Source organism: Colobus angolensis, unplaced genomic scaffold (assembly GCF_000951035.1).
Source record: "Colobus angolensis palliatus isolate OR3802 unplaced genomic scaffold, Cang.pa_1.0 Scaffold31, whole genome shotgun sequence".
Taxonomy (NCBI): Eukaryota; Metazoa; Chordata; class Mammalia; order Primates; family Cercopithecidae; genus Colobus; species Colobus angolensis.
In genome coordinates this window covers 10,376,356-10,387,639 of record NW_012116377.1, presented here as the reverse complement: position 1 = coordinate 10,387,639, position 11,284 = coordinate 10,376,356, and the positions used below count along the sequence as shown (strand labels likewise).

General features: G+C 48.5%; 1 protein-coding gene across 2 annotated transcripts in view; it reads right to left on the bottom strand.

The window, feature by feature from the left end:
- Positions 1 to 11,284, bottom strand: part of SEMA5B (sema domain, seven thrombospondin repeats (type 1 and type 1-like), transmembrane domain (TM) and short cytoplasmic domain, (semaphorin) 5B) — a 121,478-nt gene that overhangs the window by 109,172 nt on the left and 1,022 nt on the right. The window contains exon 1 of one of the 2 annotated variants that reach the window (XM_011950797.1): positions 11,229 to 11,278. The exons of the other annotated variant lie outside the window; for it this stretch is intronic. The gene's annotated coding sequence lies outside the window, so the exon portion shown is untranslated. Of the gene's footprint in view, positions 1 to 11,228; positions 11,279 to 11,284 lie in introns of those variants that run through there. 2 annotated transcript variants of the gene reach the window in all.

Here is an 11,284-nt window from a genome sequence, read left to right as displayed (position 1 = left end):
CCTCAGCCTCCTGAGTAGTTGGGACTACAGGTGCCTGCCACCACGCCAGGCTAATTTTTTGTATTTTTAGTGGAGACGGGGTTTCACTGTTAGCCAGGATGGTCTCGATATCCTGACCTCGTGATCCTCCTGCCTCGGCCTCCCAAAGTGCTGGGATTACAGGCGTGAGTCCCCGCGCCTGGCCCAGATGCATTTTTTTAAAAATATTTTCAATCCAAGTTTGGCTGAATCCTCACATGGATTACACAGATACAGAGGGCTGACTATACTTCCCAGGATTATTAAATGAGCTCATTTAATCCTCCTTTAAACACAGTCCTACCTCATCTTACAGTTAAAAAAAAAGAAAAGAAAAGAAAAGGATGCTCAGAAAGGGAAAGGAACTTATATAAAACTCACAACCAAAAAGCAGCCATGTTGAGTTTGAAGCCAAGTCTGTCTCATTTTCGAACCCACACTCTTTCCAAGGTTCTCCAGTGCTTCCCTAGTAAAGGGCTGTAGGTTATGAGTTTCAAATAATCACCACAAGCATCCAGCAACAGAAAGAATGACCTAACGTGGTCCAAACCAGTGTCTCCAGCTTTAGCATGCAACAGGATTTTTAACAGCACAGGTTGGCTGGGCGCAGTGGCTCACACCTGTAATCCCAACACTTTGGGAGGCCGAGGCGGGTGGTTTACTTGAGGTCAGGAGTTCAAGACCAGACCAGTCTGGTCAATACGGTGAAACCCCGTCTCTACTAAAAATAAAAAAATTAGTCGAGCATGGTGGTGGGTGCCTGTAATCCCAGCTACTTGGGAGGCTGAGGCAGGAGAATCACTTGAAACTGGGTGGCGGAGGTTGCAGTGAGCCAAAATTGCACCACTGCACTCTAGCCTAGGTGACAGAGTGAGTGAGACTCCATTATCTAAAAAAAGAAAAAAAAAAAAAAGCTTTTTTTGCTAGGCTCCAGCCCAGCAAAAGGTTGATTGAACCTTTTTAGTGGGTCTGGGGTGCAGCCCAAGAATTGTTGCATTCTTAACAAGTTCTGGTGGCACTAATGCCACAGGTCAGGGGCTTTACTTTGAGAATCCCTGCTCTAAAGAAATCAGGAAAGGAATTGGTGTTCTAGCCTCAGAGCCGCAAAGACATAGAGGTACACTGGTTGGATGATCACCTGTTCCCAGGGCAGGAGTCCCGCAAAAGCCAGGCAGCAGAACTGTTGGCCAGTGCTGAAACAGAAGCTTACTTCACTAGAGTCCATCTGGTTGGGAAGATGCTCATTCTAGAAAACCTAGATTCCTGCACTTATCACTCTGGGCTCTTCTGGTTCTCCCAGGCTGATGAGTATGTTCTTCCATAGGAAGCCCTGCTTCTTCTGTGGTTGACCACAGTCACCCTCAGCGTTTCTCCCTGTCTTAGCAGAGGAGCTTCTTTCACCAGACCTTTTTCGGCTGGGCTTCCCAACCTCCTCCTGATGCCAGATGCCCTCCACGAAGCACATCTGAGTTGGGCAGGGTCCCCTCTCAAATCCATATGCATAAATGAGCACAGAATGACCAGGAAGAACCCAATCTGGACCCCACATTTCTCTTAGCTCCATTTAAGATGGTGTTGTTTTGAGCCACCCCATCACCTTGCCAGCTCTGATGAAGCCTGTGTGCAGTTGAACCCCTCAGATCTTTTTCTCAGGACCTCAACCAAATCAGGTCTGTCCCCAACCCTCTCATGAACTTGAGTAATTAATTTCTGCAATCTAAATGCAACTTTCCATCTGCTGCTGTTAGATTTCATCTTGTTAGTTGAAATCCAGCATTCCAGTTTGTTGAGATCATTTTTGAATCTTTATTCTGTCTTTTATTGGAGCTGCCTATCATGGCCTTGTTGTCAACAGATTTGATTATGCTTACTCCAGTTTCATCCAAGTCATGGATAAAAATGCGAAGCTTCATCTTCCAGAATCTCACCTTCCACAAACTGTCTTCTCTTTTAAAATCCCTCATTCTAGGATCATAATTCCCCAAGTCAGACTTCCTACAGTCTAAGGGAGGTCTCCAGGTAGATCGTTTCTTTCCTTGGCTATTATAAACACCAGGCGCATGTGGTCACTTTCATCTGATCATCCTATCATATCTTGTCACCTCATTCTGGATCATGGTCAGAATTGAATCAGGATAGTTTCAGTTGCCATTTCTTGACCTTCTCAGTCATGACAATGTTACAGAGGCAAGAATGCAAGAATACATCCAATTCTCCACTTTAAGCAGTATCTGATTTCCAGTAGAAGTCAAACTGCCTATGCCCTGTCATGACTATAGCATGCCTCCCTGACAGCCTTATATTCCACACTGGGAAAGTAGCACCCAAATTCTTCCAACTGGCTGGAGAAGCTGTAATAGGAATACATCGTAACTTAGACCTACTTAGCTACAAGGCATGCTGGAATCTTGGCAGCTGGTCAGTGAGGAGCAAGAAATGTTTTCTAGCATGGGTTACCTGGATAAAGGGATGATGAGGACATGACCCGTAAGTAAAAAGGAAAGGGGGGCGCTGATGAACAGCATCCCCACTCTCCTGCTGTTTGTACTGAGAAATGCCCCTCTTCTGCTGGAGAAAGACCCAGCATATGTCCATGGGATGCTGAGGGAACATTTCTGAGCAACTTGTTGACAACAAGCCAAGAGTTAACACCAAGAAGATTGAGAAAAGCGTATGTGGTAGTTAGATGTGTAGGTTCTGTGTTTAAATCCCAGCTCTACTACTTATTAGCTGTGTGACCTTGGGCAAATAATTTTATTTCTCAAGGTTTCAGTTTCCTTATGAGGAAAGTGGAGATAAAAATAATATGTGGGCTGGGCGCAGTAGCTCATGCTTGTATTTTCAGTACTTTGGGAGGCCAAGGGAGGTGGGTCGCTTGAGCCCAGGAGTCTGAGACCAGCCTGTGTAGAAACCCCATCTCTACATGAAACACAAAAGTTAGTCAGTCAGGCATGGTGGTGTGTGCATGTGGTCCCAGCTATGTGGGAGGGAGGCTGAGATGGGAGGATGGCATGAGCACAGGAGGGTGAGGCTGCAGTGAGCTGTGATTGTACCACTGCACTCTGGCCTGGGTGACAGAGTAAGATCCTGTCTCAAATAAATTAATAAACATTTTTTAAATGTGTACATAAGGCACCTGAGGATTAAAAGACATAATGCACATAAAAAGTTTACCAGGCTGGTGTATAGTAACAACTCTATAAACCACAGCTGTTTTTACAGAACACTAGCTGGAAGGCACTGAGTGTTACGGTTCAGGGGCTGGAGGTATGACGATGAAAGGGCTGAGCAGGTGAAAGGAGAAACAATGATGCTGGAGGTGGGGGCAGGAGAGCCTAGGAGTTCCTACGAAGGGAGAGGCAGCATTCTGTGGAACTGATCTGGAGACAGAGCCTCGGACCAAGGCTAGGTCAAGGGATGCTGACCTCAAATCTGGGAGGGGGAAGCAGTCAGCGCGAAGTCTCAGAGGAGAGCAGTGAAAAATGTCTCTAAAACTCTGAATCCAAAAACTTTTTATTGCTGTAGGAAGTGAGTCAAAAATGGTCTAAATGGTCCATGTGAAAAAGCATCAATATTCCACTTCTAGAAATCTGTTCTGAGGAAATAATCATTGATAGGCACAAAGATTTATGTGCAAGGATGTTCACTGCAGCATTGTTTATAATAGTGAAAAGTGGTTTACAATTTAAATGTCCAACCCCGGGGGTTTGTTAAATAAATTATGGCGCATCCACATGATGGAATACCAGGCAGCCATTATAAAGCCCATCTTTGTAGGATACGTAGGAAGGGGGAAATTATCACAATATGCTCTTAAATGAAAAGGCTGGTTACAAAGAGTACAATCACAATTTGGTTACATACCTATCTAGACGACACACAAAAAAAATGCCGAATGAATATTCATTACTTTTGTAAATGCTTTTTAAGAAAAAAATGACCAAAAAGAAATAACCAGACAGGAGCTCTCACAATCAGCTTATAATAGAAAGTCATTAAATTCAGAACACAAACAGTAGCTATGATCTGAATGCCAGGAGCTGTAGTTGGTGCCCATTAGAAAGGACCTGGCTGTTTAGAAGGGTTGAGGGCTAAGAGGTTCTGCATGCCATTGGCGTGAGGCCAGGTAGAGCCTAGAAAAGAAGATTTAGGTCAGTGGCTCTCAACCATGGCTGCCTATTTGAAGCTCAAAAAAAAATACCAGTGCCCAGGCTCCCCCTACAGAAATTCTATCTTAATTAAGGTCTAGGATAGGGCTGTCAAGTGTATTTTTTTTTTTTTTTTTGAGATGGAGTCTCGCTCTGTTGCCCAGGCTGGAGTGCTGTGGCCGGATCTCAGCTCACTGCAAGCTCCGCCTCCCGGGTTCACGCCATTCTCCTACCTCAGCCTCCGGAGTAGCTGGGACTACAGGCGCCCGCCACCTCGCCCGGCTAGTTTTTTGTATTTTCACCGTGTTAGCCAGGATGGTCTCGATCTCCTGACCTCGTGATCCACCCGTCTCGGCCTCCCAAAGTGCTGGGATTACAGGCTTGAGCCACCGCGCCTGGCCAAGTGTATATTTTTTAAAGCTCTGCAGGTGATTTTTACGGAAGTCAGTGAATTACATGTTGAGCTGGACCAAGCCACTGTTACCTGTACACAGAGGTAGACTTGAGGCTGCTCACCCCACTTCACAGCTGCCTTCTCTCTGGACAGGGTCTAGGCAAGAAAGTGAGGAAAGTCTCACTCTGGAACGTGGAGAGCTGTTGAAAGGGAGCAGGTGCCCCCAAGGCACCTGGTCTATGCAGAAACATTACCCTCAGCCTTGGGGACATTAACAGAAGTGCTCCTTAGACCTTGCCTGTTTGGAGCTTTTACCACAAGGACACTGCTGTATACTTAGACTCCTGATGGGACCCAGGGTACCACTGACGCCAAACACCGGAAGTCCAGGCTCTACAAAAGGGGGAAATTTGCAGGGGCCTGACCCTGCATCAGCCTGAGCTAGTGATATTTTCCTCTTCTGTCCTGCTTTTGGGCAGAAATACACACCAACCATCAGGGCAATGTGTAAACTTTAAAAGCAGTCTGCTTTGAGTGGATGAGGCCTCTCGGAGAGGGCTACTAGTTTCCCCCAGGCGCCTTGAGGGAAGAGAAGCAGAGGGAGCTGGCTGCTAGAAACAAAAGTTTGTATTAAATGATAAGATCTCCCCCAGCTTCTCACTACAGATATAGAGTTACTCAAGGCACTGAAAGAAGGGAAAGAAGAGGCCTGAGTTGGGTGCTTCACACACTGGATCCATCCGTCCCTGAATAATTAAGAGCCAACTGCAGCTCTTTTGTATTCCTAACAGTGGGGCTCCTGGGGGATCTTTGGGACAATGACTAGGGCAGTAGGGAGGGAGCTTTGGCTCAGGTAGACCAGTGGGGTTGGCAAATAGGGATGGATCTAAATTGTTACCCCACAAGCCATTTCCCTAAAGTTGCCTCCAAGGGCGGGCTCACATCAGTTCTGGCAAGGAACGGAACTGCGGATAGAACTGCGGTTAATCCGATGGTCAACAGGTAACACACAGCTTTGGAATGCCTTGCGTCTACATTTATATGTGTGCATATATATACATATATATGTATGTTTATATGCACATGTATGCCTCAGTATACAGCAGATTTACCTTCCAAATGATGTTTGGTTCAGGCTGAGGCAAACAGGAAAATGCATTCTCTGAAGATGCAGCGACTGGCAGTCGGTCAGATGGGTTAACAACAGGGGGGCTGGATGGTAACTGGAAACTAGCCTGAGACTCACATTCCCCACAAAGAATCCACAGAAAAGTCAATGAGCCACTCCTGGAAAATCAAGAAGCAACTGCAATATCCATTCAAAACCACTGACTTGAGGGCCAGAAAGGGCTTTAGGATTCTTGTGAACACCTCCCATTCACAGATGAAGAACCCAGTGGTTTGGCAGAGGTGCTCAAGCAGAAAAGCCTCCCTCATTTCTAACCCAGTCTCCCTGCTCCATAACTGAAACCTCGAATTTGATCCTCAGGGAACTGGAAGGACAGATGGTCACCAACCATCCTTCAAGTACTAACCTTTCCCATCACAGAAGATGCTGGCCAGAGACATTCCTGGTTCGAATGCAAAGATACTCTGATCATATCGACAAGGCTTCAAATTCAAACGAGTTCCATGTGTAAGTCTGACTAAGTCATCCTTATTAAACGCAGATCAATGAGGACAGTGTCATGGAGGGATTCAGCACACACAGCATTGCCTTTAAAGCTTTCGTGTACTCAGGGAAAGCCCGATGGAATCCTTGTCCCTCTATTTCAAGTCAGAGAGAGTGGAGGAGAATCAGCAGACCAATTGCCAAGAAGAGAGCTCAAGGTTAAACTCTCCTGACCCCAGTCCCCGTCCCAGAGATCCCTCCTTCTGCTTTCTCTATTGTGCCCAGCAGCAAATTGGACAGAAAACCATCTTCATTTTTTATTCCGCTTTGAAGCCACCAAGTCGAATAATTTCTTACTTGTGAGTCTCCCACGCAAATCAGGACCGAGAGGCCATCATGCGAGGTTTGGGTTTCATCTCTCATGCTCACTAAAACAGAAGGGAAGGGAAGTGGCATTGCAGAGCCACACAACATTCAGCACCATCCTGTCCCTTTCCTTTCAGAGCTCAACTCAGCTGGAACTTCTCCCTGCCATTTTCTAACATTCAAGCTGGTTATAAAGGAAATTTCTTCAGAAGGAAAGTATTGCAGGAGATCCATCTGAAAGAGAATGGCATACACGAAGATCCTGTTCCAGATTACCCATTAGAGGATTATCTCCTCAGCTAAGGCAGATGTCATCAAACCAAAAGTCATAAAGAGGGGAATTTGCAAAAGTATAGCACGATGCCAGTGAAAAATCCAGGTGTTGTCCACACATGCTATAAACGAAGGGCTCAATTCTGTCAATTCAATGAAATTCCATTAGTCAAGGCATTTGCTTTGGCCTCTTGCCATATATTTAAGACCAAGTTAGTTAAGTGTTGTCATAAATTTAAGGCCAACTTAGTGATGGCTAAACTCAAATGCAAAGATCTGAATGTAAAGAAAACTCATTCATTAGAAGTAACTATTTCCAGCACACACACACACACACACACACACACAAAATGAAGACAAGCTAGTGATCACGGTGACTGAATGAGGCAAAAGATGGTCCCCAGAATCCACTGGGGTTTAGATGCTTAAGTATAAATAACCCTCCCTCCAAGCATTTGTCATCCCCAGAGCTCCAGATGCCCAGATCTCCAGGAGCCTGGCTTTGCCTCTATCTACACCATAGGTACAAAGTACATGTTTACCTTTGATGAGTGAGGAATCTGAAGCACAGAGAGGGAACTTGGAACTAGGAAACAGCTAAGGTGATGGAATCCTAGCCCTCTGACCCTCCCCCAAAACCCTGGACTCCAAGTCCTTTGGACAACTCCACATTAGCTGTCAGGTCCCCCAGACAAACCCACAGGGGAAAAACACCACAGTAAATTCCACCACAGATGTTGAGACAATGCTGATAATTGTGTACTCTTAGTCATGCTGATTTATCCCATCCTGGGAGATCAGAGGCATGTGTTGTTTACTGTTGTATCCACGGCTCCTAGAACAGTGCCTGGCACATAGTACGTGAGTGAATACAGGAGTTTACTGCCACTGATGGTCTCTTCTACCCTGTACCCAGGCAGTGACAAAGCCAACACTAGAAGATCATAGGAAACATCTGTCTACTGCCAGGGTATAGGTGATGTGGCACCAGAACTCAGCTCTGGGTTCTTTAAGGCAACATAACATAACAAGGTGACATGCACTTCTAATCAGGGATCTTGTCTTTTTGTCCTCTCTGTCCATTCTACCACCTCAGTCATCAATGAAAGTGGTGAACTGGTTGACTGGTAATGAGTTGCTAACTCAGATCATTGGATATAAGAGGGTGACCAAGACTAAGGACAGGAGTGTCATGATCAGTGTTCAAATAATTGGACCCAATAGCATTTTCTTCCCTAATACATGTACTCCATCCATAAATGTCTGCTGTTCCTCCACCCCCGTGATGGGTTCCCATTCCTCTTTTTAGATCCCCACTCAGGGATCAGGGCTTTCTGGATGTTCCTTGGAATCTGCAAACATCCAATGTGAGCTTCTCGTCTTATCTCATCTAACCCTATTGCTACATTAGATGAAACAAAAAGTTATGGTTGAATTTTCTCTTTTTTATAAAGAATAAAATTGGTTTACACCCACCGGATTCCCAGTGGGAAGGGGAACAGGAGATCTGAATCCAGTCTTGGCTCTGCATGTGGAACCTTATATAAATGGATGTGATGTGCTCAGATTTGAGTAAAACAAGATGGTTCCCTCAAGGAACTTATCATCTCACAGAAGAATCTTAATGGGCCCTGAGAATGAGGGTGAGCCAAGGGCCTAACAGGTCAGAGGTAGAACCAGGCCATGAGATATTTCAGTCAATCCCCAAGGTATAGGGAGATAACATGTACATCCAAGGCAGATGAGCTCACTTCTTAGAATCTTAATTTCTTACTCTATAGATACAAGGGGTCAGGCTACTTAAAGGCTGTTAATTGATTTTCTTAGGACCATTTCACTTGGCCAGTTTGCCTTTGAACTCCCAATTGCCCATAAGCTGGGCCACTCTAATTGCCTGATCAACATATTGTGATCTGCCTGCCCTCTGTAGGCATTTGAATTTGTGCTTCTCCTGACATGGACAATCTCCAGGGCCTCTTCAAGCTTTGAGTCTCAATAAGAAGTGACCAGTGGAGGGTCTTTCAAACAAGCCAGGAAGTTCACCCTAAGACAAGAAAGTTTCTGGGGCTCCTCAGTCCTAATGGGGAGGTAGCAATCTATAGTTTGGGGCTGGACCTCTTGGCTTCTCTGGTTTTCTAGTCTGGCAGTAGAAGTGGTAAAGGAACTTTTTCTCCTCGCTAGTGGGAAAGGAGGTGCTGGCTGTCCTATCTCAGGGCAGAGTCAATAAGCTCAGCTCTCTGTTTGACCTGAGTTATCAAGCTTTCTTTAATCCTTCCTCTCCTAAACCCTTGGGTCATCAGGCACCTTGCTGCCTGTACAGCCACTGCATTTTCCTCTCCATGTTCTCCCTCCACAAACACGTAAACAAGTGTCTCAGGATCAAACTGGTGAACTTAGTAACCTCTCTAGGCATGGGCTCAGCACTGTACCTCTTTTTATCTACCAGCATTTAGCATGGTGCATTGCACACAGTAGGGGTTTAAACAGTGTTGGATGTCCACAGTGATGATTATGGTCGCTACTGTTGGCTTTGGAGGAGGAAGGCTCTGGTACTGGCTGCTTAGAAAAAGAAAAGGGATGGAAGATCTGCCATTCCTTCTCAAACTGGTGGTGATAGGTGTCCATATGGAGAAAAGAGCACCCCTCGAAACCCACACTCACCTTTCCCAACACAGCACAGCGAGAGGCAGCCCTTCCTCCCGAGTGGTCTACTCCCACACCCTAAGGTCAGAACAGTTCTCACCGCCCCATGAGTGACCAAGTGGCAAGTTCCCCCATCTCTGCTGTATTTTATCTCCTTTCCTCCTCCGTTGAAAATCTAGACTTAGGGCAAGGTACTGGCTGTTTCTTTCCAAGCTGTTTTTAAATCTGCCCCTCTTTTCCTAAGTTGTGAGGTCCAGTTGTAAGGTTCAAGTTCCCCTCTTGCCCCTTCCTCAAGGTCATCTGTCCCGGCTTAGAAAAGGTGAGAGGCCACTGCTGATTGTCAAGAAGAGAACAGGCTTAAAAAGATGAGCGGAAGTGGGAAGTGAGGAGCAAGCGGGCAGGGAGGGCTGTGGAGAGAGGCCCTGCGGCCGAAGTGGGTCGGGGTGCCTGAGAAACCTGGAAGGAGGTAGGATTCACTAGGGGCTGAAGGAAAAAGATGGGGCTAGGGCCAGAGAAGGTAGGATCGTGGTGAGGTCTATACACAGGCAAGCTTCCAAACTCCCAGTCCCAATTCCGTTAGCCAGGAAGGAGTGCACCCCAGGGTAGGCAGCCCTCCCGGCTCTGGCTCCTCTCACCCCTCCCCTCTGCAGAAAGCCTGGGCAGGATCGCAGGGATGTGGGCAGAATCCAGCGCTCCTCTCTCCTCATCCAGACTCGCGGCCCACTCCCGCCTGGCGTGGTGGGCAGTCGGAAGGACCCAAAGACTGGGCTTGGGGTGAGGGGGGAGGAGGGGGCAAGAACGGCGCTGCAGGTGGTCCTCCTCCTTGTTTAAAGTTTGCGGTGGGCAAAGGAGCCGGCTCCGTTGGGCCGGATCCTCTCGAGCCTCGCCTTCTTCTTCCTCCAGTCCCGCGACCACTTCCCTCTCGGCTCCCTCCCCGCGCGGGTCCCCGATCCCCTCTCCCGTCTGCATCCCTCTCTGTGCCCGAGCTCCCCCCGCTCCCTCCCTCCTCGCTGGATCTCCCGCAGGACGTGAGCGGAAAGTGAATGGGCAGCCCCAACCACAAAGACAAATTACCATGAGAAACATAAATCGGGAAATCGCCGCTCGCGTCCGGGCTTCCAGCTGCCGCACCCCTCTCCACCCTCCCAGCCGGGAGTGCAGGGCCCTGAGCCACTGTCCCTGGGGCCTGACGGGCAGAGTTCGTGCTCCGCAGGGCAAGAGTGTCCTGGAGGGGGGTCTGGGAAGAATCCGGGCGGCGGCTCCGCAGGCGGCGGCGGTGGAGCGGGGACGTCCCTGAGCGGGAGATTTTACACTCCGGGCGGGCCACGCGTTCCCACGCGCCTAGCCGCCCGCACTCTCCCTTCGCGCTGTTTACTAGCCGGCCCTACCTAAGCTTCCATCTCCGCACCTCTGTCCCTCTGTCTCTCAGCCTCACTCGTCCGTCTCCTTCTCCAGGTCTGGGTCCCGGGTCCCCATCGCTGCTGCAGCCCGGATGCGCCGACCACAGCCCGGGCAGGGCCCAGTGCAACCGGGACCCAGAGCTGGCGGGCGGCGGGAACGCGGCAGCGCAGAGGGCTCTTAAGCCGAGGTGGCAGCGGGTGGCGCGGAAGCCAGGGGACCCCTGTCCTCCCGCCCGCAGCCTCACCTACCTGGCTTCAACTTGCCAGAGCCCAGACCCCTACCTCCCTACCCCGATACCCACCCGAGTTGCTGAAGTTTGCAAGTTGCAGCCCCAACCCGCGCAGGGGAAGCGCCTGGGGCTCCCGGGACTCACCTCCTAGCGACGGGTGCAGGTGCCCGGTTCCCCGCGGCTCCCGACTCCCAGGCGGC